Source organism: Gorilla gorilla, chromosome 14 (assembly GCF_029281585.2).
Source record: "Gorilla gorilla gorilla isolate KB3781 chromosome 14, NHGRI_mGorGor1-v2.1_pri, whole genome shotgun sequence".
NCBI classification, from domain to species: Eukaryota; Metazoa; Chordata; class Mammalia; order Primates; family Hominidae; genus Gorilla; species Gorilla gorilla.
The window spans coordinates 84,834,418-84,860,175 of record NC_073238.2 but is presented as its reverse complement, the minus strand read 5'-3'; the positions used below and the strand labels follow the sequence as shown (position 1 = coordinate 84,860,175).

At 35.1% G+C, this 25,758-nt stretch overlaps 1 long non-coding RNA gene across 3 annotated transcripts in view; it reads right to left on the bottom strand.

Annotated features, from left to right (window-relative positions):
* LOC134757012 (uncharacterized) overlaps positions 1-25,758 on the bottom strand; it is a 58,566-nt gene that overhangs the window by 8,517 nt on the left and 24,291 nt on the right. For 2 of the 3 annotated variants that reach the window (XR_010130604.1, XR_010130603.1), the window contains one exon: positions 10,217-10,289. This is a non-coding gene — a long non-coding RNA (uncharacterized lncRNA). Of the gene's footprint in view, positions 1-8,419; positions 8,499-10,216; positions 10,290-25,758 lie in introns of all 3 variants that reach the window. The other variant, XR_010130605.1, reaches the window with a different exon arrangement.

Here is a 25,758-nt window from a genome sequence, read left to right as displayed (position 1 = left end):
TAATAACAGTCCTTATACAGATAAATACATGAAAATATACAAGCAAATGCTTTTTAGCAATAAAATGCTACCCAAATATAAATATGTAAATACAAGACCAGGCGCAGTGGTTCACACCTGTAATCTCAGCACTTTGGGAGGCCGAGGTGGGCGGATCGCTTGAGGTCAGGAGTTCGAGGCCAGGCTGGCCAACATGGTGAAACCCCATCTCTACTAAAAAATTGGCTGGGCATGGTGGCAGATGCCTGTAGTCCCAGCTACTTGGGAGGCTGAGGCAGGAGAATCGCTTGACCTGGGAGGCAGAGGTTGCAGTGAGCCAAGATTGCACCATTGCACTCCAGCCTCAGTGACAGAGCGAGACTCAGACTCAAAAAAAAAATTATACACACACACACACACACACACACACACACACACACACACATGATATACATGATAAAATACATGGAAATTCATAATAATTACAAAGTAAAATACTTGAATTTATATTTGGACTAATTTCTTCCTTTCATAAATTAAAGGCTTCAGCTCTTAAGAGCAGTCCTATATCACACAGGTTGATAAACTATGGCCCATGAACTAAATCTGGCCCTCTGCCTATTTTACAGTCCATAGTAAAGGCTGGTTTTAATGTTTTTAAATGGTCAGGGCAAAAATCAAGAGATATTGCATGATATATGAAAAGTATATGATATTCAAAATCCAGTGCCCATAAATAATGTTATATCAGAGCACAACCATGCTCATTTGTTTATATATTGTCTATGGCTTCTTTCATGCTAAACTGTAGTATTGAGTGTTTGAGACAGAGACTATACGGAATGCAATACCCAAAATATTTACTATCTGACCCTTTACAGAAAAAGTTTTCTGACCTGTGTTTTAGCACTAGTGCACTGAGAGAAGATAGCATTGCCATCTAGGCATATTGTTGAAAGGGACCGATGGAGGCAGCTGAAGGATTCTAATATTTTGTACTGTCCTATTACATATTTCTGCTCTTGTTATTTCTGAATGATTAATACACCTCAATTTTACTTTATATACCTAGGAATTTATCTTCTCAGAAAATATATAAATACATTAGGAGCTTATTTTCTTTATATGTAGAAATTATCATAAAATACAATATTATTTCTTATAGTTTTAATCTTCAGAAATGTTTAACCATATACAATATGGAATAAAAGTAAAATGATTATAGTATATGAAACATTTTAGTGGTAGATTTCCAGAAAATTATGCATCTAATTTCCAAATCACTTCTCAAATCTGCTAGAATTTGAAACACAGAACAGAATAATATACTTGGAAAGTGAATTTAACCAGTATAAACACACACACACACACACACACACACTCATACGCACCCATACCCACCTGTGCTCACTCAAGTCTGCTCTTCAAAGAAAATCAAAAGAGTAAGAAATAAGTGCCAGTTATAGATGCTGAAAAAAATCATTTTTTTTGTATTATTGCATAGTCCAGGCTGTTTATGAGCAAATATCAAAAAATTTCTTTCTGTTCATAAAGTTAGGAAAACCAGTTTTTTTATTGTTAGTTAAAATGTGGCAATCTCATTTGATAACCTATACATTGCATTGACAGGAATAAACAAGCATAAAACAAAAAGGCATATAGGAAAACACAAATAGAATCTTTAAAATAGCATGTGTAAGCATTTATATAAGAGAAAGAAGCAGAAAAATGAGGAGTAGCAAGAAATAAAACATACTTTTTTTCTGGTGGTACAATATATGACAGAAAGTTAAGATGGAATTCTTTTTTTCTTTTCATTTCTTTTTTTTTTTTGTCTCAGTTTTGGCAAAAAAAAAAAAAATTGGAATATTGTAAAGTATCCTCAGATCCTAAACTGAAGAGGTGACCCAACTATGAGAAGCATATTATGACTATGAAATAGGTTCTGCTATCTTTGGTTTGCATGAAAATTGAAGATTGAAACATTCTGTTAGGAGAGATAATTTCAGAATTCTGGCTTTGATCTTCTTTTTGGGAATGGAGAAGGGTGTTTCTCCCTTTTCTTAAAGCAAATAGAGAGAAGCTTTATGATAACCATTTAACAGGCTTTTATGTGTTCCCTGAAGTTCGAGAGACACTGGAATACTAGTTGATTCTGGCCAGGAGAACTCTTAATATGGCAATGGAATGTAAACCGGCAGCACAAGGATGGTACGTTTCTATGTCCTATATATTGGGTATGTTTCTTACGGACCAAATTGAGAATTGATCAATCTATCTATGGTTATCCTAAAAAAGATCTCGCCTTAAAAAATGCCTACAGGTTTAAAAGAGGGGCAGATTTCTTGAAGCTTGAGGGCTGAGAAGATAGCAGAAACTTCCACCAAAAAGAACATGTTTGTATCAAGGAAACTATGATTGGATCAGATATTAGAGAGCAAGACCCATCAATTGCACGATTACCATGAGAAGGTACTGTTGCAGGATTCAGGAGGACGAGAGAGACCTCGGGTTGAAACAGGAGAATCTTTATTGAGTGCAGTCAGGCCCAGCTGACTTATGTCCAAAAGACTGAGCCCGGAACAAAGAGTGTGACTTTTATACACACTTCACAAAAGGGGGTTGGCTAGCTTGAAGCAAGCTTACAGTGGGGTGAAAGCAGGAATACAGAGGCAAGACAAAGACAGGATTTCACATGACCACTGCCAAGCAATCCAGATGTCCATTATCTAGGTTTGCCTGGGCACGGGCTTATCCTATAACCTTCGCTATGGTGCCCAGGCAGCTGTAGTTCAGGTCTACTCAGGTGTCTCATGACCTTTGTTGTACTTCTTAGATAAAACAGAATACTTGAAGTCACTAGTTACAGAGAACAGGAATCTATAAACTCATTTCATAAAACAAAGTAAAATTTGTTTTTCTTCTCTCTTTGTTGAGGGAGTGCTGGGAGACTCTCTAGAGCACATTACATGATATTATCAAGACATTTCCTGGGTCTGGACTGTGCCTATTGCTGACTTTGGGACAAGTCAGCCTAATACAGGAAAACTTATTTCACTTTCTTTTAAATTTTATTTTTCTTTAATTTCCCGCCTCAGTACCAACACCAAAACATATGTCTTCAGTCATGTAAGAACCATTCAGCACTTTATTATTCCACAATCCCTTATCCCACCTCCTCCAACCCTGATGAGCCAAAAATAGCAGATGCAGAATTAGGTAGACAGAGAAGGAAAGAAAGAAAGAAGTAGCAGCCCCTCTGCAGGCTTTATGACCTGAGGTAAGATGGAGTTGGAATTGGGTAGAAGTGTTAACCTGAATTTTAAAACGAAGCTTTAACAGCAAACAAAAAAGGTTTATTTAATTACTGAAAAGAGATTCTACTTGTGATTGACATGGACTGGGAACAAAACTTTATTCAATTCCCACCCCCACACGCCTCTCAAAAATTTAGAGCATTATTTTAAAAATATGTGGAGAAATAAAACTGTGTGTGCTCGCCCTCAACTAAGTCTCACTTGTTCAATATGGTTAAAATGTAATGCCTAGGGTGTCACATGACAGAAATAGATGAGACTCTAGAGACCATTTGAGAATGAAATTGAAGGAATGTAGGGGGACAATTAGAAGAGTAATAAGTACAGGCCAGGTGCAGTGGCTCATGCTTGTAATCCCAACACTTTGTGAGGCTGAGGTGGGCAGATTGCTTGAGTCTAGGAGTTTGAGATCAGCTTGGGCAACATGGCAAAACCGTGTCTCTACAAAAAATAGAAAGAAAAATATTGGACAGGTGTAGTGGCAGGTGCCTGTGGTCCTAGCTGCTTGGGAGGTTGAGGTGGGTGGATCGCGGGAGCCTGGGAAGTCAAGACTGCAGTGAGCTGTGACTGTGCCCCTGCACTCCAGCCTAGGTCACAGAGCAAGACCCTGTGTGAAGAAAAACAAACAAAAAAGAAAACCAACAACAATAAAGAAGAGTAGTCCATACATATTGACAACACATTATGCTAATTCCAAAATTTTGAATAAGAATTGTTTATTTTTATTTATTTTTACTTTTTTGGAGTCTCTCACTGTTGCCCGGGCTGGAGTGCAATGGTGCGATGTTGGCTCACTGCAACCTCCATCTCCCGGGTTCATGCGATTCTCCTGCCTCAGCCTCCTGAATAACTGGGATCACAGGCACACACTGCCATGCCCGGCTAAGTTTTTTGTATTTTTAGTAGAGATGGGGTTTCACTATGTTGGCCAGACTGGTCTCAAACTCCTGACCTCATGATCTGCCTGCCTCAGCCTCCCAAAGTGCTAGGATTATAGGCGTGAGCCACCGCACCCAGACAGGATCGTTTTCAATATGATTTCAAGTTTTATCTCCCTTTCGACAAAAAGGATGCCAAAAAATTGTATTACATTACATGCTTGCCTACTCCATTCACTCTTTAGCTACTAATTTCCAGTAATGTCTCTGCTCTCAGAGATGTGCTGAACTCACTTAAATATTGTCATAAAATGTACTTTTTTTCTTTCTCTCCCCGTCTACATCTCTCTTATGTATTCGTATGCCTTATAACAGTCTACACACACACACACACACACACACACACACACACACACACACACACACACACACAGTTTTTTCTTATTCATTCTCTAACTCTCTATTTCTCCTTCTTATGACTTCTGATTAGGCTCCTTCATATTATTTTATAAATGTGGTTATTGGTTGGTTTTCCCTTTTCTTTGTTTGCATGTGCTTAGTAATCTAGTAATCTCTGCCTTTGACTCCATATAAAACGGACTACTATGCTGCTGGGAAAAATAAATGAGTAAATAATGTGAAAATACATAAATCAACTTCTTAATCTTTTTGACTACTCAATGATAAATAATCACTTCTGGAGATGAAACCCAGAATATTTGAAACAGAGATAATAACTACTGCTAAATTAAAAGACGTGAGAGGCTTCCTTAATCTCACTTGTTTATCATAAGACATTTATTGATCATCTCCTCCATGCCAGGTGCTACACTAGGCATAGGGGCATCATGCATGATGAATTAAATGAAAAAAAAAAGCCCTAAATCAATGGTGCTATAGGAGCAAAGGGAGACCCAAATAACTTCAATACAACAATTAAACACACACATATACACGTGTGTGTATATATATATGTGTATACATGTATACATATATACACATTATATATACATGTGTATATATACATATACATACACATATATGTACATATGTTTATATATGTATACTTGTATGTATATATGTGTATATATGTGTATACATATATATGTATATATACACACACACGTACAGAGTGTACAGCTGGGATAGACAATATAAAGAAAACATAAATAGTGCTAAAAGGTCAAAGTATAGGGTACTTAGATGGGAAGCTCAGAGAGTCCTTTCTGAGACTTCAAGTTGGAACTTCAAGGATATGTAGAAATTGGCCAGGTGGAAAGAAACAGGAGCATCCCATGTGAATGTATTGTCTCAGTGAAAGCTCTTAGAGAAAAGAAACTAAGAGCTTTAGAGAAGTTATAAGGAAATTATTATGAATGGAGCAGTGCATAAAGGGCAGAAGTAAGTGACATAAGATGACACGAGGAAAACAGGTAAGAAAGGTTTAAGTTATTAAGGATTTTGTAGGTCAAGATAAAGATTATAAAATGTATGCTCAGTGTAGTAGGTGAAAACCATTGAAGGGTTTTAAACTGATGAGTGAAATGATCAATTAATGTTATATTTACTGATTTTACCTCAATAATATATCTCAAAATGATTCTATGTTTACCATTCCAGTGATCACCACGCCTAGAGTTCTAACAAATCCACTAATTCAGGTCGTTATTACTCTTCACTGGAATTATTACACATGACTTCTAAAACATATATAAAATTAAATTCTTGTTGAAATACAACTTTAATCATCTCTCCCTCCTATTCAGTGACTTCCAATTAACTAAAGTATATGTTACCCTATTTCTTAGCTTGACATTCAAAGCTGTCTATTGCTGGTTTTCTTTTTTGTTTTACATTCGAACTTATGTAGTAATCATCTTGAATATCTTGTAATTTTCTACAGATTATTGACTTGCAACTAACCTTCCTATCTTTTTGTTCAAGCTGTTTCTTGTGCCTTTACTTCCTTCTTCTCTATACGTTCATTTTTCTCTCCAAAGGAATATATAGCCCCATTTACAGCAAAAATAGATGAACCTGGGGGATATTATGTTGCGTGAAATAAGCCAGTCACAGAAAGACAAATACTGTATGATTTCTTTTAGATACCTAAAATAGTCTAACTCAGAAGCAGATAATAGAATGTCAGTTGCCAGGAGAAGGGTGGAAGAAGAAATGAAGAATTGTGCAATGTATAGAAAGTTTCAGTTATACAAGATAAATAATTTCTGGAGATCTGCTGTTCAACATGGTGTCTGTAAGTTAATAATACTGTATTGTGCACTGAAAAATTTAAAAGTGTAGCTCTCATGTTGTGCTTTTACAGCAACAACAAACAAAAGCAAAAAACAAGCCCAAGCAAGTGTTTGGAAATGATAGATATATTTATTACCTTGATTGTAGCGATGGTTTCACCAATGCAAGCACATGTCCAAACTCATCAAATTGTATACACTAAATATGTGCAGATTTTTGAGTATCACTCACACCTTGATAAAGCTGTTTTTTAAAAAAATATAGTGCCAATGCCTGCTTTGCCACGAACCTTCTTTGAGCAACTTAGTAAAATGCCAACTCTATTTTTCTTTCTTTTAATGTGAAATGCACATAGTTTTTCAAATAAAATGAATATGACAAGTTTTGTGGTAGTGAAGCATGGCTTTGCACCCAGGTGAATAGTGTGCAATGTAGTGTTATAATTTGATAACTCCTGTAGTAGAAATATACTCCATCAATGTGTGAGCTCAAAGAGGAATCACTAAATACTTCCTAGAGGAGTCAGTAATTACTTTAGAAAGATGTGCTTATTAGGCCTTTCAACAGACACTAGAGTATTTACATCAAATTGGGCCAAAGTCAATCTAGAGAGAAGGAATGTCTGTTTAATGTCTTACCACTTCTTCTAGAGTATATATACCCAGACATTGGGAGCTGGGTCTACATCATTTTTCAGTAGCCTGCAGTCTCCTACCTTACACATAGAAAACAATAATCTCTTTCTGGTCTAACATCTTCAATTATAGACATGGAAGCCTGGAAAGTTCATGAAGTCTTTCTTGTTACACCCTGTAATATATTCCTAGGCAATTGTTGTTACCCTTGTTCAAACCCAAGCTCATCACTGTCTTCAAACAAACTTGACCATACTTCCTCTTAGAATAGAGAAGTTATTGGGGAAAACAATCTCCACTCTTGATATTATCTTCCTTGAGTAGGCCCATCCATTATCATGGTAGTCTTAGCCCTTCTCTGTCACTTCCTCACTCATGAATAGGAGGAGTAACTTCATTGAATATGAATTTAAGATAGGAAGGCTGGCAAGAATGGTTCTGCTCTTTCAATTCTTCTTTTACTTGGGAGCTTAGCTACTGCAGAAAGTGTCCCTTTTTCTCTGTTCTTAACATCACTCATGTTTAAGGGAAGAACTGAGATGTTCCTACAGAAGCCATAGAAGGTTGTCTGTGAGAAGGTAAGAAAGTCTGTCTAGTTCAGGAATTCTGTATTAGGAAAACTATTTCTTCCTTCCTCACTTCCTCTCTGCCTTCATTGTTTCCTCTTTAATTTCTTTTTTTAACTGACATAAGCAATAGTCTCCACAAGGAAAAAAAAGTTTTTGTTTGTTTATTTGATGTATCCTTCAACCCTCACTAATACCCACAGTGGTTGTTTTAATTGGAATGGCTAATCATTCCTTGCATGCCAAATTTTAGTCAGATAATGTCCCTAGCCCCAGCAGTAGCTGAAAGATTTCCAGCCTTTTCCCCGACGGCATGCTGTTGTTATTGCAGAATGCCTACTGCTAATCTATTATGGATCGTGATAATAGTGATATTCAGTAAATATTTAAGTAAATGTCTTCTGACTGCTAGTCTATAGTTATGACACAATATTATAAAATCAACATTTTTATAGCTATTTTCATATTATGTGTGTAAAATAAGGATTCCAGGAAACAGTTTCTTTGGTAATTCTGCTCCATTCATTTTATTATTATGTTTACAATGAATTAATTTCTGTTAACACCTCACTAAATGCAACTTAATGATTGACGATGTCTCTAAATTTCATTTAATGAGGAGTAAAAATATATACATAATTTAATGTTATTACAATCCTATGTTTTCCTATAAAATGCAACAAAATGCTACGTTTTACAAATTTTGAATTGAGCTTTCCATATAATCTATGATTTTGATTTTATTTTTGTTGTTTTTGAAGTGCAGGAGTAATTATGAAATGACTTACATCTAACACTTAAACATGAGTCGTTCTCATTCTTCAATACACAATTAGAAAGGGAAATTCCAGTTACCATTAGAAGAAACTGCAAAACAATTAATATTAAATTATTCTAAAATGTTCACACAGTGGCATCAACATTAAATAGATTATCTCTAATTCAGACCAAAAACTAGTGTGAGGGTTTTTCATGTTTCTAAAGAAAAGCATCTAAGAAAAATATGTTCTTTTCATTCTTTTATTAGTTGAGATTAATATTTACATTCATTAAGTGTGTGTGTGTTAAAAGCAAATTATAGAATGTTATTCCAACTTGCATTTGAGACAGAAATTCTAAAACTATACCCTGCTGTAATCTTTACCAAAATCAGTTCTGCATAAGCCTATTGATAGAATAAAATATTATATTGGCCCTTAAAGATCACATATTTTCATTTGCTTGTTTTCTTAAATAATAAAAACAGCTACAAATTCTTGATAGAGACTAAAAAACACTTGCCTAGAAAATTCTTCTAAAATGAATCTCAGGAGAAATTTTAGTTTATGAAATTTTTGACCATAGAATTTCAAATGGTAAAACAAAATAAAAATATTATTAGAGAAAAAGGAATGTAGAAAAATAATTTTTCTTTTTATTTATGAATCTAAATTAAAATTATACCCCCTTCCATCTTATTGAGTGGACCCATCTCTCAGCCTAGGAGATTCTTAAGAAACCTGAAAAATTAATTCAGGCCACAATGAGACAGGTGGTGTTGAACATGCCTCATATCCTTTCTCTTTTGGAGTTTCAACAAAACTGAACAATATTAACATTAAAAGAGAGATCCTAAGACTGACAGAAGAGATTCGTTGTATTAATAAGATGCCAAGTCCAACCCGACTCTTGATGGATAACAGGCCCTAAAGGAAATCAAAGTATTTTACAACAAAGTGTATTTCACTGACATATTTTGAAATGGCCCTGCAAAGCCATCTTTTGTGGGGAAATTTTATACTCTGTAGAGAATCCCCTTCCCTTTCCAGGTCTTTTCCTGATCCATAAAAGATTTCAATAAGAGTCTGACATCTTCTAAGGTCAGATAAGAGAGATTCACCCTCTATTCTATCTGAAGCCTGCTACCTGGAGGCTTCATTCACATGATAAGAACCTTGGCTTCCACAACTCTCTTCCAGTCTTACCTTAACTCAAGCTGACTTCAACTCTTCAGACAGAGCTTAACTCCTTCAACCAACTGCCAATCAGAAATCTGAATCCATCTATGACCTGGAAGCCACCGCTTCAAGATGTTCCACCTTTCTGGGCCAAATGAATATATGCTTTACATGTATTATGTTTTGCCTGTAATTTCTGTCTCCCTAAAATGTATAAAATCAAACTGTATACCAGCCATCTTGGGTACATGTTCTTAGAACCTCCCGAGGCTGTATCATCTTGGGCACATGTTCTCAGGACCTCCCGAGGCTGTGTCACAGGCCATGGTCCTTAACCTTGGCAAAATAAACCTCTAACTTGGTAGAGACCTGCCTCAGATATTTGTTGGTTTACTACTGAAATGTTATATAATACATTCTGATATTTAAAATCTGGATTAGTGACATCTTTATTTTTGAAACATAAGAATAAATGAGTAAATAATTCAATTTGATTCAGGTAATTGGGCACCATATATACTTCTTTTTTCTTGATTAGAATGTCATCGGGCTCAATTTCGATCACTCATACAGTTTGAGACAGGATTGGCAGCGAAGAAAACACTGAAGAGAGTAACATATACTCCATCTATATAATGACAGACCCACCTAAGCCATTAAATGGAGGCAAATTTTGGGTTTCAACAGATTAAGCTCCGTCACACTTTATCCAGATATAGAACTAGGAAAAAAAAGAAAATTCCAATTAGTCAAAGTCCTTTCAAATTATACTTATTTTCTCTATAACTTTGGCAGGTTTTATAAATTCACACCATGGAAAGTTTAATTAGCATACTTATATTAGTTTTTAAAACAGTGAACAATATCTTTTCCAGAACGCAAGTCCCTTTTCAAAGTTAGTTGTATTATCTTTATATAATTCATTGTCTTCAGATAATACATTGTATTTTGACTTGCTTATTTTCACTCTTTTGGAATCCACTTGTAGCTTTTCAGAAACATATCCAAAAGAAGGCACACAACACAGTCATTCCCATTTGCCAAAACACATACTTAATTTTATATGAAAAATCATTGAAAATACTGTATTTTAGACTTAATAAACATGTCTTACTAACATCAAGATATATTATGTCTATGACACTTTTTTTAATTTCATTATTATTATACTTTAAGTTTTAGGGTACATGTGCACAATGTGCACATTAGTTACATATGTATACATGTGCCATGCTGGTGTGCTGAACCCATTAACTCGTCATTTAGCATTAGGTATATCCCCTAATGCTATCCCTCCTCCCTCCCCCGACCCCACAACAGTCCCCAGAGTGTGATGTTCCCCTTCCTGTGTCCATGTGTTCTCATTATTCAATTCCCACCTATGAGTGAGAACATGCAGTGTTTGGTTTTTTGTCCTTGTGATAGTTTGCTGAGAATGATGGTTTCCAGTTTCATCCATGTCCCTACAAAGGACATGAACTCTTCATTTTTTTATGGCCGCATAGTATTCCCTGGTGTATATGTGCCACATTTTCTTAATCCAGTCTATCATTGTTGGACATTTGGGTTGGTTCCAAGTCTTTGCTATTGTGAATAGTGCTGCAATAAACATACGTGTGCATGTGTCTTTATAGCAGCATGATTTATAGTCCTTTGGGTATATACCCAGTAATGGGATGGCTGGGTCTTATGGTATTTCTAGTTCCAGATCCCTGAGGAATCGCCACACTGACTTCCACAATGGTTGAACTAGTTTACAGTCCCACCAACAGTGTAAAAGTGTTCCTATTTCTCCACGTCCTCTCCAGCACCTGTTGTTTCCTGACTTTTTAATGATCGCCATTCTAACTGGTGTGAGATGGTATCTCATTGTGGTTTTGATTTGCATTTCTCTGATGGCCAGTGATGATGAGCATTTTTTCATGTGTTTTTTGGTTGCATAAATGTCTTCTTTTGAGAAGTGTCTGTTCATATCCTTTGCCCACTTTTTGATGGAGTTGTTTGTTTTTTTCTTGTAAATTTGTTTGAGTTCATTATAGATTCTGGATATTAGCCCTTTGTCAGATGAGTAGGTTGTGAAAATAGTCTCCCATTTTGTAGGTTGCCTTTTCACTCTGATGGTAGTTTCTTTTGCTGTGCAGAAGCTCTTTAGTTTAATTAGATCCCATTTGTCAATTCTGTCTTTTGTTGCCATTGCTTTTGGTGTTTTAGACATGAAGTCCTTGCCCATGCCTATGTCCTGAATGGTATTGCCTAGGTTTTCTTCTAGAGTTTTTATGGTTTGCAGATGACATGATTGTATATCTAGAAAACCCCATTGTCTCAGCCCAAAATCTCCTTAAGCTGATAAGCAACTTCAGCAAAGTCTCAGGATATAAAATCAATGTACAAAAATCACAAGCATTTTTATACAACAATAACAGACAAACAGAGAGCCAAATCATGAGAGAACTACCATTCACAATTGCTTCAAAGAGAATAAAATACCTAGGAATCCAACTTACAAGGGATGTGAAGGACCTCTTCAAGGAGAACTACAAACCACTGCTCAAGGAAATAAAAGAAGATACAAACAAATTGAAGAACATTCCATGCTCATGGGTAGGAAGAATCAATATCGTGAAAATGACCATACTGCCCAAGGTAATTTATAGATTCAATGCCATCCCCATCAAGCTACCAATGACTTTCTTCACAGAATTGGAAAAAACTACTTTAAAGTTCATATGGAACCAAAAAAGAGCCCGCATTGCCAAGTCAATCCTAAGCCAAAAGAACAAAGCCGAAGTCATCACGCTACTTGACCTGAAACTATACTACAAGGCTACAGTAACCAAAACAGCATGGTACTGGTACCAGAACAGAGATATAGATCAATGGAACAGAACAGAGCCCTCAGAAATAATGCCGCATACCTACAACCATCTGATCTTTGACAAATCTGACAAAAACAAGAAATAGGCAAAGGATTCCCTATTTAATAAATGGTGCTGGGAAAACTGGCTAGCCATATGTAGAAAGCTGAAACTTGATCCCTTCCTTACATCTTATACAAAAATTAATTCAAGATGGATTAAAGACTTACATGTTAGACCTACAACACTTTTTAGGCAAGGTGTGACACATTGACATAGAAAGAAATTGGATTACACACCTAGAAATTTTCTTTACAAATCTACCTAACCAAAAACAAGGCAATACTATACCCTTGAAAAAATAAATCTAAATGTATCACAGATCTAAATGTAAGGTGGAAAACTATTAAACTCCTGGAAGAAAACATAGGAGATGGTCACTTAGATGATTTAAGTTTGGTGATGTCTTTTTAGCAATACCAAAGGCACAATCCATGAAATAATAAATTGATAAGATGAATTTCATTATAATTAAAAATTTCTGCTATGAGAATGACATTGCCAGAGAATAAAAAGACAAGGCACAGACTAGTAGAAAACATTTGGGAAAGATATATTAAAGGACTGTTATCTTAAAATATAAAAAGAACTCTTAAAACTCAACAAAAAGAAGTATCCCATTTGCATACATACTGAAAACATTGATTTAATTCAGTTGAATATTACATATTGGACTCTATGCCAGGTTATTGGGTATAAAAATGAATAGACACTTTGCAACTTCTACTCAGAAAATAAAAATAAGAAAAATAATTACTCAACTAGGTTACTAGGACAAAAAACAGGTGATATATGTAAAGTTAGAGAAGTTCAAAAAAATAGTAATGACAATTAGAGCCACATTACAGGTCATGCAAAGAGGGAGAATTTCCAGGTAACCTATGAAATGGGAAGTATTTATGCGAAATGTAAACGGATGGAGAAAATTGTACTTAATAAGAGACAGTGCATATGTGATAAGCCATTTTGATAATGGGATGAAGAATGTGAAAGCCACACAGACAAATATTTCTGGGCAATAAGAAAAATAAAAATATTAAAATTTAATATTTACCGAGATTTTGTGTCAGACACTGGATTATATGCTTCACCACAGTAGTCCCAATTTATTTTCCCAAAACCATTCTGTGACAGTTTTATTTTCTGATAAAAACCAATAAAGGTATAGAATCAAATGATCTAATCTTTTAATTTACATACCACTTTGGCTATACATAAAAACAAAAATTTGTAAATAAGAATTTATTTTAATCTTCTCAATATATCATTAAATTATTTTAAAATATAGCTATGAATTTCCATGTCAACACACTTTGTGAAAAATAACTAATTTCCATACTCCCAAACTTAAATGGAAGTCTTCCCATATAAAAACTTATTTCTAGAGAGATCAAGCACTTAAACACGAACTCTGCCATAAAAATCTTCATAGAGTTCCAGTAGCATATGTATTATTTAGATTTGCTGCAATATAGTAAAAAACATTTATGTGCAGAAAATATAAAACAGAGGTGAGGTACCCACCGCTCAACCTAAGTTCTCTCTAATTAAGCACAGGTACACACACACAGGTACACACATAGGTACACTAAGATAATATAATTAGCCTCACTTATGCATGAACTTATTTTGAATTTGCAGAAAGTATATATATCATAGTAAGGAAAAAAACCTTAATTTTCATTTGACATGAGCACAGAACACCAGCAGAGGTAGAGAAATCAGTTTATAATAAGGAACTAATTTAAATAAACTCAGTACCTTTTTTTTTTTAGATTTATTACTGATGCTTCAAATTTGAAAGAAGACTCTCATCATCATCAATAGGTAAATTCCTCTGGGTGATACCTCAGGGCAACAAGCATTTTAGAGGAAAGGGAAAGGAGAGGGAAATTCACTTAAGAAAATTTAGATTAAATCCAAGAACATGAAAAAGAAGGATGTAAATAGAAAAATAGAATCTAATATTTCAAATGCAAACTTGTTTTAATTATTTTATCAGCAAGTTGGTAAACTATTTAGAAGGAGATTAAATGTAGTAACATGAACATTCTGTATTTGTAAATGTCATGTACATTTACGATTTTTTTTTTTTTTTAGACGGAGTTTCGCTGTTGTTGCTGGAGTGCAATGGCGCGATCTCGGCTCACGGCAACCTCTGCCTCCCGGGTTCAAGGGATTCTCCTGCCTCAGCCTCCTGAGTAACGAGGATTACAGGCGTGTGCCACCACACCAGACTAATTTTGTATTTTTAGTAGAGAGGAGGTTTCTCCATGTTGGTCAGGCTGGTCTCAAAGTCCCAACCTCAGGTGATCCTCCCGCCTCGGGCTCCCAAAGTGCTGGGATTACAGGCATGAGCCCTGCTGCCGGCCGCATTTATGAATTTACGTTGCAGTGTAGTATCTATTCATATTGGTTGCCTTTATAAGTATTATTCTCCAAAAAAAAAAAATCAAAAGTTGGCAAGATAATCTTGTACAGAATGTAAAGGACTTTTCTCCTAAGATCTATGCTATCTAGTTAGTCAAGAACACTGTCTAATGGTGATTACAACAAGTAATTACTATTTCCATGGTGCAGTTATGAAGCCATAGACATACAAAGAAAGTTTGAGGGCACACCTTGCAGGCTAACACATATAAAGTAATACAAACATCATACTACACAATTGCTAAAACATAGCTCTAATGAGGACTTAAAGAAAATCTACATCCTTCCTGAGGGAAAGGTTTTGAATCAACTGTATTCAGCGTTATAAAAAGAGGTGACACTCTCTACCCCTTTAAAGGTAAATTAATAACAATTTTAAATGCAAATGAAATGTTAAGAACCTTGGAAGAAAAGCATTAGCCTAAAGCCCAGTGGACTCATAACCCCAAGTTATAAATAAGCTTGTTTATCACAAAGTTTTATTCAGATTTGTCTTTCACAGACTTATACTAGAAACACACAAATACCCATATTCTGTACCCGTTAAAATGTGTTCAAAGCACGGTGGCTCATGCCTGTAATCCCAGCACTTTGGGAGGCCGAGGCAGGTGGATCACCTGAGGTCAGGGGTTTGAGACCAGCCTGGTCAACATGGAGAAACCCTGTCTCTTGTAAAAATAGAAAAATCAGCAAGGTGTGGTGGTGTGTGCCTGTCCTCCCAGCTACTCGGGAGTCTGAGGCAGGCGAATTGCTTGAACCCGGGAGGTGGAGGTTGCAGTGAGCCGAGACCCCACCATTGTGTTCCAGCCTGGGGAACAAAAGCAAAAAACTCTGTTTCAACAATAACAAAAAAAATTATATATATATATATATATATATATATATACACACACACACACACACACATATGTATATATGTGTTGGTTTTATCATACTGACCTTCTGAAACATTCTATTTTTAATATAGTATAAGTAATATTTAATAACCAGTATTCCTTAGAATACTGTTTTCGCCATTTTGATGAATGAATAAAAATGTTATAATCAGTTTCCTGGTTTTTTTGGAGTTTGAGTGGGGCAAAAAAATAACAAAACAACACTTTAAAGTTAAGAGAGTGAAATGGTAATATATATATGTACACACACACATATGTATATATATACACACATATTTGTATATATAAATTTCTTACAGATTGGTTAAGGCATTATAAGTTTTCTTTTTCCCAGGGAATACTATCTCCTTTTTGTATTCTGCAAATAATAAGTTCCATACACATAAAATAATGATGTTCCAAAAATATATTTGAAAGATTAAAATATTTTGCAGTTATAAATACTTTCATTATGCCAAATGTCCACTCAAACAAAAAATATATGGTAAGAATCTGTAGGGGGTGCCACATGCAGTTGGGCGAGTTGAACACTGTGCAATATGTAAGGAGGTGTTATTCAAACTATAGACACTATAGATTTAATATTTATTACAACATATTTCCAGGAGATAGCAGTAAAATATATTGATGACGAAAGAGGTATTTGTTATGATAGTCTTAACAGATAAGAGCAAAGAAACTTGAGGAAGGATCAACTTTTTCCCATTCACATAAAATTACTGTAAGAACTGGGGAAGCCTTGAGGATGTACAGCAAGAAAATACAGTGCCTGAGAAGGCTTATTAAGGCTTCAAACTCATCACTAAATATAAAAACTAAATATAGTCTTTTATTGTTCAGACTACAAGTAAATGGCTCAACTATGGTAGGAATGAGACTCAGTTTATCCACTGTAATCACTAATCCCAACACAAACAGGAGTGGACCTCTACAACTATGTCCATAGTAGATAGCCTTGTCTCTACTGACCATAGCTTATTTGATCTCAAGTAGAAACCTGGCCCACAAAGACCAGTTCATAGAATAAACTGGAACACTCAGTGTCTTTTTTTTTTCTTTCAAATAATTTGAATTTGAGATTACTAAAACAGGGTTAGGGGGCATTAAATCAGGAAAATGATATAAAACCATTTTTCACCACACGCATAGAAAAACAAAGAAAGTTCATCTGCAGAAGAGATAAAGTGCCTAAAGAGGAATACACATTCAGAGGATTCCTGAGTTATACATAATTGGGTGAAGACATTCTATGAGTGTTATCATAGCTATGAACCATTGAATTACTTTTATTTATGACTTTAACATTTCTTCTCAGTTTTTTTGTGTGTGTGTGTGTTATGGTAAACAAATTCTAGGGGAAGTGAAATTAGTAACTCTACACATTGTTTAAAACACATGCCCTAAATTTTGGCATTATTAGTTACAATAACTCAGTGCATATACAGAATGAAAGTATTTAAGATACAGATAGGCTCACCTAGTGAAGAAGTAGAGTGGACATTATTACAAGAATAAAAATAAATTCTTCAAATTTATCGAATACTTACTCCAGTAACTTTTTAAGATGGTCAGAAAATACAAAAATAAATAACTTATTGTTGACAGAGGAACATTTTGGTCATATTTTATTATAATTTCCACAAGGAAATAATAAATTCAAAGCACTTAGCATAGTTTGACTCAGTATGTACTTGTAATATACTAACTCCATCAGTTTCTACCACTGCTCCTACTTTTAGTGCAGAGTAATAATTAGGCTCTGACTTTTTCTTGATTCAATCAGAGAATTTTTAATGAAGAGTTGTAGCCCTAATTACTAGCTACTAAATTTAAAAGTTAGAGTGTGTTATTTTTTATTTTTTGGTGTATGGGGAGAACTATATGGGTTTAGGTTCCAGCAGATTATAATCTATAATATGTCTACATTAAAATATCATAAACCTTGAAAATATCCAAAACTTTCAAAAATTGTGATTAAAAAATAGAGCTAGGAATTCATTCCTTGCTTACTCTAGTAAAGAATAGTTGTATAGAAATGTCAGTGAAGCAAGAAGGTACTTTTATAAAGGAAAATAAAGCATTCATCCACTTAAATAATTTATGTTATGCACCTTCTATTGGGAGCAAAATGACTAATATACAGTGAATACTGTCTCCTACACTCAAACTCTGTGAGAAATTCCACTAAGTATATTGGTTGCTACAATTTTATTTGATAAACATTGTGTTTGAGAAAGGCTTGTGAGGATTGAGAATGCACAAGAGAGAGCAACTAACTCAGTATCAGATAATTTTTGGAAGGATGTATTGAAAAATCAATTCTTTATTCATAAATTCTTAAGTAAGAGATAAGCAGTATGAGGAAGTGTGGAAAAATAATAATTATAACATCAAATAGTAAAATAATATATTTTTAAAAAATGCAGTAGTAGTAGTAGTAGTAGTAGTAGTAGTAGTAGTAGTAGTAGTAGTAGTAAAGCCAGGTTTTCTAACATGAAGGACCCATGGTCTAGCCAAGGAATTGGGAATAGGGCTGCAGCCAACAGAGTTAATCTCTCCGTGGAAGCTGGGAGTCAGAAAAGGCAATCTGAATGCAAGGACAAATGAGGAAATAGTAGAGAATATCAGACACAGACTATAGAATGTGTCAGAAGTAAAAACTAGAATGACAGGTCAAGATGGTTAGTCTGGAGCCAAGAACTAGGAAAAACCTAAAGGTATTATTTACCAAAAGATGATAGGTACTTCTCATACTTCGATAAATGATTTAAGATAAATGTGTTGACATTTAAGAAGTACTATATATGCAATTCATACTGCATAATTTAAAATGTAAAATTACCAGTGACTTCATGAATATTACCAATGAGAAAAACAGTAAGGCTGGTAGGGTGGCAGATCTTACAAATTATAGGCATGCATTCCCGTAAGTCTTTCATTGAACCAACCACTATAACTACTTGGTATAAATTATTTAAATTATTAATGAGAATTATCATGTACTGGACTTCATTATGAATTTTTACATTATTTTAAATTAAAGGTTAAAATGTTACCTCTAATTACTAATAATTGTTTAGTGTATGAAATTTGTATAAATATAGAAAGTATAGATTGGTATTTAGTTATGTTCCCTTCCTCTCTCCTCTTTCATTTTGGAATGCATACTATATTAGTGATTAATTTTTTTAACAGCTAAATATTGAAATGATGAATATTATTGGTGACTGTGAACAAAACTGCCAAATATTTGTGTCTGTTGAGTTTATTAATAAATCTATAGCACCTAGAACTGAGACACTCAATAAATATTTTCTGAATGAATAAATATAATGAGATAGGTTTATAAAACCCAGATCAAAACACAATGACAATAGAACCTATTTTTTGCGTTTTAAAATTTTCAGCTTTAAATGAAATAAAATAACACAAATTTGATAAAAAATTAACATTTAAAATTTAGATTTTAGCAGCTTGGTAATGAAAGTTAACTTTTTTTTTTTAATTTAAATCTGGTCTCATCTTCAGGATCAGAGCTATCCAGCCTGAAAAATCTCTTGAAGGTACAACAAGTAACTGAATTAAATTTAATGTATTGTTAAAACCAAGTCTAAAATTGCAATAGTCTTGATAAACAAGATGTAGCACAACAGGGGGAAACATTGCAAGCCATATGGTCTGGCTCTGTGTCGGCACCCAAATCTCATGTTGAATTGTAAGCCCCAATGTTGGAGGAGGGATTTGGTGTAAAGTGATTGGATCACGTGGGCGGATTTCCCCCATGTTGTTCTCGTGATAATAAGTTCTCTCAAGTTCTGGTTGTTTAAAAGTGTGTAGCACTTCCCCCTTTGCTCTCTCTATCCCCTGCTCCACCATGGTAAAATGTGCTTTCTTCCCCTTCACTTTCTGCCTTGTTTGTAAGTTTCCTGAGGCTTACCAGCCATGCTTCCTGTACAGACCATGGAACTGTGAGTCAATTAAACCTCTTTTTTTCATAAATTATCCAGTCTCAGGTTGTTCTTTATAGCCATGTAAGAATTGACTAATACAGTAAGTATTAAGTAGTTATTTTATAACATTTTATTGCAAATATCACAGCAATTATCACAGTTGAGATAATTCTCAGGGTCCTTATTAAACCTGCTTTAAAATGATCTGGAGCCAGAAAAACAGTATCATTGCTGAAGTACAGTAGTTCTTCATTTTGGAATTAGAGATGCATTTAGAAATGTAAATTATCTATAATTCAAATCAAAATAGTGTACTACAAACAAAATCTGGTTATGTCAGTTCACCTAAACTTTTCCATTTTGTCAGATGAAATATAAATAACGAAGTCCATTTAGCTCTGCCAAACTAGAAGGACCCATATGAATGGAGAATATCTTCTAAAATATATCAGTGCTTTCATAGCAAATATCACCATGGCATAGAAATCACATATTGAGATAAGCTGAACCAATAAGAGGTGTTTCACATAGATAAACTGCTGCTCTTGCTACAAAATCTAGCCATGAATATGACACTTTGACCCTGGAGGTACAGAAATGTTAAGATAACTACTTAAAGCTGCTAAACATCTTAATTGCATTAAGGAGCGATTCTGCTGAATTTTAAAATTGTTTGACAAGATTTTTAAAGAAATAAACCAGTGACTATTAATGATTATTGTTTTATACTGAAGTTTATAGGCTATTATGTAAGAAAAGTTCTGGATATTCTAAATTTCAAAGAACAAGTGTTTCTTGATGAAATTGTTGATCTTCAAGGAACTTTGAATGATTGGCAATGGAATTGCAGATCCCTCTCATGTGTTAAGTCTTTCTTGACAGTGATCACATCTCAGAAGGGATCCTCCTTCTGGCCAGTATCGCAACTAAACACTGGAATCTTGTCTGTGAGGTGGAACACCCTTCTATTAAACTGAACAAAATCTAGTAAAATAGCCTTGTGTTCTGAAGTTTTAAGTAGTTCTGTTCATTTCCCTACGAAATGTTTATTTTATACTGTTGTAAGTTGAAATAATTTTACTTCATTACTTTTAACATAATAATTTGTGTAAGTACATATTAAAACCTATTAACTGGAACTAAGTTTGGCTGAAAGTAAAAGAAGCACTCAAAAGAACTGTCTCTTGAGAAAAGCAAAACTTTCTCTCTCTCTCATGTATGAGTCTAGAGGTGGGAGGTCTAGGTCTGTAAGGAAGTTCTCCTGCTAGTGGTCTTGATGATTTCCTGAATATGAGGAGATTTTAAAATTGTAAGAACTGGAAAGACTGTAAGATTTAGCTTGGGCAAATGAGTTGTATGAGTACCATTAAGTGAATACTATTAAATGAAATAATTATACTTAATATTATACAAATTTTATTATAAATATTAATATAAAAGGCAAAAAAGTAGGATACAATTTGGATATGATGTGGTGAAGTTACAGATGTACAGAATTTTAAAATGTGTATTTGGATCTTGGAAGACTGTTCTTGTATTATTAAATTAAAAAATAGGAGACCTCAGTTAATGTCTGAGGCTATCTCTGTACTTTGAGTTGCTATATAACGAACTGCAACCTAAATTAATACATAAACCAAAATCTAACTTAGGAGAATATTATTTCATAACAAATAGCCAGGTTTCTACCAATTACATACAACTGAGCTTCAGCCAATCACAGGCAAACAACTGATCAGACTTGCCCCCGCAAAACAAATGCCTCTTTGCACCATCAAATAAGTCAGACACCTACCTGTAGCCAATCAGAGGATTTTCTAATTTGCTTCTGTGTTTGGCCTCTAAAAACCCACTGCTCACACTGTTCAGCAGAACTCTCTGCATCTGTTCTGTTTTAGAGTGCGGCCTAATTTATCAATTGTTCTTGCTCAGATAAATATCATTAATTTAATTTGTGTAAAAGTTTTCTTATAACAGCCTGAAATGCCATATTTGAAAATCATGCATTTACCACTGGTAGTTTTGTTTTGTTTTTTAGATTATTGATTCAATTTTATGTCTTGTACTATATATCTGGGTAGTCACTATAAATTCATGATCAAAAAATGAGTGACAGAAGAATCTTAATAGTGGTACACCCATGAGTGTCACCAAGATAATTCTGCTTGGATTTCCTATCGTGAAATTTGTACATAGTAGTGCAGATAAGAAATGCTGTTATTAAGGGAAAGGGATGTAAGAAAAAAAGTTCAATATGGACCCATGTAAATTATAGATGTTGTCAGAACTTCCCAGTAGGAAGCAGACTCATGAGTCCATACTCAAGGAAGAAGGTGATATGAGAAATAGAAATCTGGACATTATCACAATTACGATGGCCAAGTATACCATAGGAATAGACAGTTTATCAAAAAAAGGAGTGTAGAGTGAGAAGATAAAATTAGAGAGAAAGCCATTAAGTAAAAGACACAATAATTAATGAGAACAGTAACCATGTGGTCAATGAAATAGGATAAGGAGTTTGGTGTCATGGAAACTGAATTAGTAGCTTATAAAAGAAGTGGAGAAATAGTATTGACAAACCTGAACTAAAGATCTGACGTGTCACATAGGGGCCCAAAAAAGGAGGGGCAAGTTCTTCCCTTAGGGACCTTGTGACTGCAGTGAAGTAATGACTTATAATGGGTTTCTGGAATACTCAAAATGATAATAAAGAAAAAGTCAGGCAAAGAAAAGGAAATTGAGGAAAAGTGGATCGGGTGGACTTGCAGCCTCTGTTCAGAACTGAAGTTTATGATTGTTGGGCTAGGTAGTCTCGTCGTTACAGTCTTTGATTTCTGCTCAGCCACATAAGAATAGGAATGGGCACTGGGCCTGAAACACTTCCATCCCAAGAGAACAAGGGTCCACACAGCCTGTGCTGGGCTTATCACCTCGTGTGGGGATATCTTTTCCCGTTTCAGACTCAAGGTGTGCTCCTCCTCTATCCAGGCCAAGCATGTGTGTCAATGGCCCTCAGATATGCCCTCAGATTTTGGTACTTCAGACTCCATAGGGGACAGATTGCGGTCCTTCTATTCTGGTACATGTAAGCCAGTTGCCCTGTGTTGCTTTCCAAGGGCAGCCACTAGCCATGGTGGACTGAGGCACGCCACTGGAGCTAATCTAGCTCTGTCTCTTTTCTATGCAGGAAACACATTGTTGAATCCAGTGCTTGCCTCTATCATGTTTTCCTTGGCAATTGCCATAGGAAGTTGCACTGAGTAGACATGTTTAGATTTCTCTTCCTGTCGGCTGGCTTTGGGATGAGCTTTGCTATCCTCCATGTAGTTGGAGTCCTTCCCTGGCATGGTAACCAGTGCATGGAGTTCTGCTCAATAAGTATCCTTTCTATGAAGGCAAGCTGCTGGCCACCATGAGACATGCGCCCAATTCTGTACCTGCCTGTGCAGCATTTAGGGCTATAAAGATTATGTCTCCTATAATGCTGAGGCATCAATGTTCCATTCTTTGATGAGCTTGCTATCACCACTAAACACAAATTAAAATATAAAATGCTTCACTCAGTTTTCTGTGCATGGGCGAGAGATTGCAATTGCTCTTCTCTGAATCTTTATTGTTTGAATCCTAAGTATGTCTTCTATGTTTTGTAACTTACACTTAGTTTGACAATATGGATGGCCTACAGGTACCTGTTATTTACCTGTTGGTCCATTCAAATATATAAGCTCTTGTTAGTAAGTGATATCCTCAAATGACAAAAATCCTGTTATTTAGCTGATTTTTTATCCTTTTCATTATCAGACAAAAAATAAAAAATAAAAATAAAACACAACAACCCGATATTTTTCTAGAAATACTGAGAACAGCAAAGGAATTTACTAGGCCAATGAATAAAATGTGATTCCAGCTTGTTAATTTCTGGAAGGATATGACTGACTTTCTATATTGTTCTCGTCTTAGAGGACTGCCGTAACACAGTACCAGAAAGTGGGTGGCTTAAAACAACATAAATCTGTTGTCTTATAGTTGTAGTTGTGGAGGCTACAAGTCCAGAATGAATATGTGAGCAGGACCATATATTTTCTAATCCTGTAGGGGAGCATCTCCCTGACTCTCCCAGTGGCTGGGAGCCCCAAGCATTCCTTGGCTGTAGCAGCACAACTCCAGTCTCTGCCTTTCTATGTCTGTATTTTTTCAAGCCTTTTTTATGTGTTTCTGTTTTCTCGTCTTATAAGAATAGCAGTCATATGGAATTGGGACCTACCACAAATTATTAGGACCTCATCTTAACTAATTATATCTGCAAAGATCTAATTTCCAAATATTGTTACATTCCAGGTACATGGCATTAGGAATTAAATGTATCTTTGTGGGGAAACACAGTTAACCATTAGAAACTTTTCGTTACTAAAAATCCAATACTTAAATATTACAGTACATATTCCTTTATGCTATTTTTTTCACTGTTTCACTGTTTAAGTGGCATGGTCATAGCTCACGGCAGCTTCGAACTCCTAGGTTCAAGCAATCTTCCCACTTCAGCTTCCCAAGTAGCTAGGACTACAGGCGCACACCATCACATCTGGGTATTTTTTAAATTTTATTATTTTTACTTTTTGTAGACACAGGGTCTCACTACGTTACCAAGGCTGCTCTCGAAATCCTGGCTTCAGGCAGTCCTTCTGCCTCAGCCCCGCAAAGTGTTAGGATTACAGGCGTGAGCCTCCATGCCCAGCCACCTTCATCCTATTTCTGATACACCCATAAACTGCCTCTCCTAGCTCTATCGAAGTGAGGCATAACTAGATGATTGATTACTGATCAATGCAATGATAGTTAAAGGGTTGAATATTAGTCCCAACCCTGGCTGTAGAGATTTTAGAGGCTACAGCTTGAAATAGTGGCTTCCATGACAATGCAATCCACTTAGGTGACAGAGTCACATTTAGGAAAGATCTTCCAGACACCTCTACATTGGACTTTGCACATGCAAAAAAAAAAAAAAAAAAATAGACTTTAGTTGTTAAGCTAATAATACAGCCCCTTGACTAATATGCACATTTATATGAAGAGGTTGCACTGTCAAATGTTCATTATTGAATTATTTAACATGTTATCTAAAATGAAGGCCAATAAATGTGTAGAATTCTCTCAATCACACAGTTTAGGGTTCATGTTATATTCATAGAGCTAATCTCTCAATATGTAGTCTATCTCAATGAACAATATGCATATATTTTTAATTTTCAACTTTTATTTTAGATTCGGGGGTACATGTGCAAGTTTGTTACCTGGGTATATTGTGTATGCTAAGGTTTAGGATAAGAATGATTCTGTAACCCAGGAGGTGAGCGTAGTACCCAAGAGTTAGTTTTTCAGTCCTTTTAATCCATCACTTCCCCATCTAGTAGTCTCCAATGTCTATTGTTGCCATCTTTATTTCTATGAGTAATGTTTAGCTCTCACTTATAAGCAGTATTTGGTTTTCTGTTCCCGCATTATTTCACTTAGGATAATGGCCTCCAGCGGCATCTATGTTGCTGCCAAAAAAAAAAAAATCATAATTTTGTTTTTTTATGGCTGTGTAGTATTCCATGGTGTATATGTGCCACATTTTCTTTATTTAGTCCCCCGTCGAAGGACACTTAGGTTGATTCCATGTCTTTGCTATTGTGAATAGTCCAGTAAGCAATATATTTTCAAAGAGTAAAATAAACTTGTGATAAGTAAATAATGTCCCTAAGTATTTTCAATGCATTATAAAAGTGAACTAAAAATTTTAACATGAATGCTATTTAAATATCTGGAAAGTAAAAGTTTTACCAGATTTTTTCTTCTGGCAATGATAATTGTGATTCTCCTTGTTATCTATTTGGAACACATATAGGTATGTGCCATGCAAACGTGTTTAGACTAGTGTATCTGTATTCATATCTTTATTCATTTATACATTCACACAATGGCTTAACAGATATTTTGGCACCTATTTTGTTTAA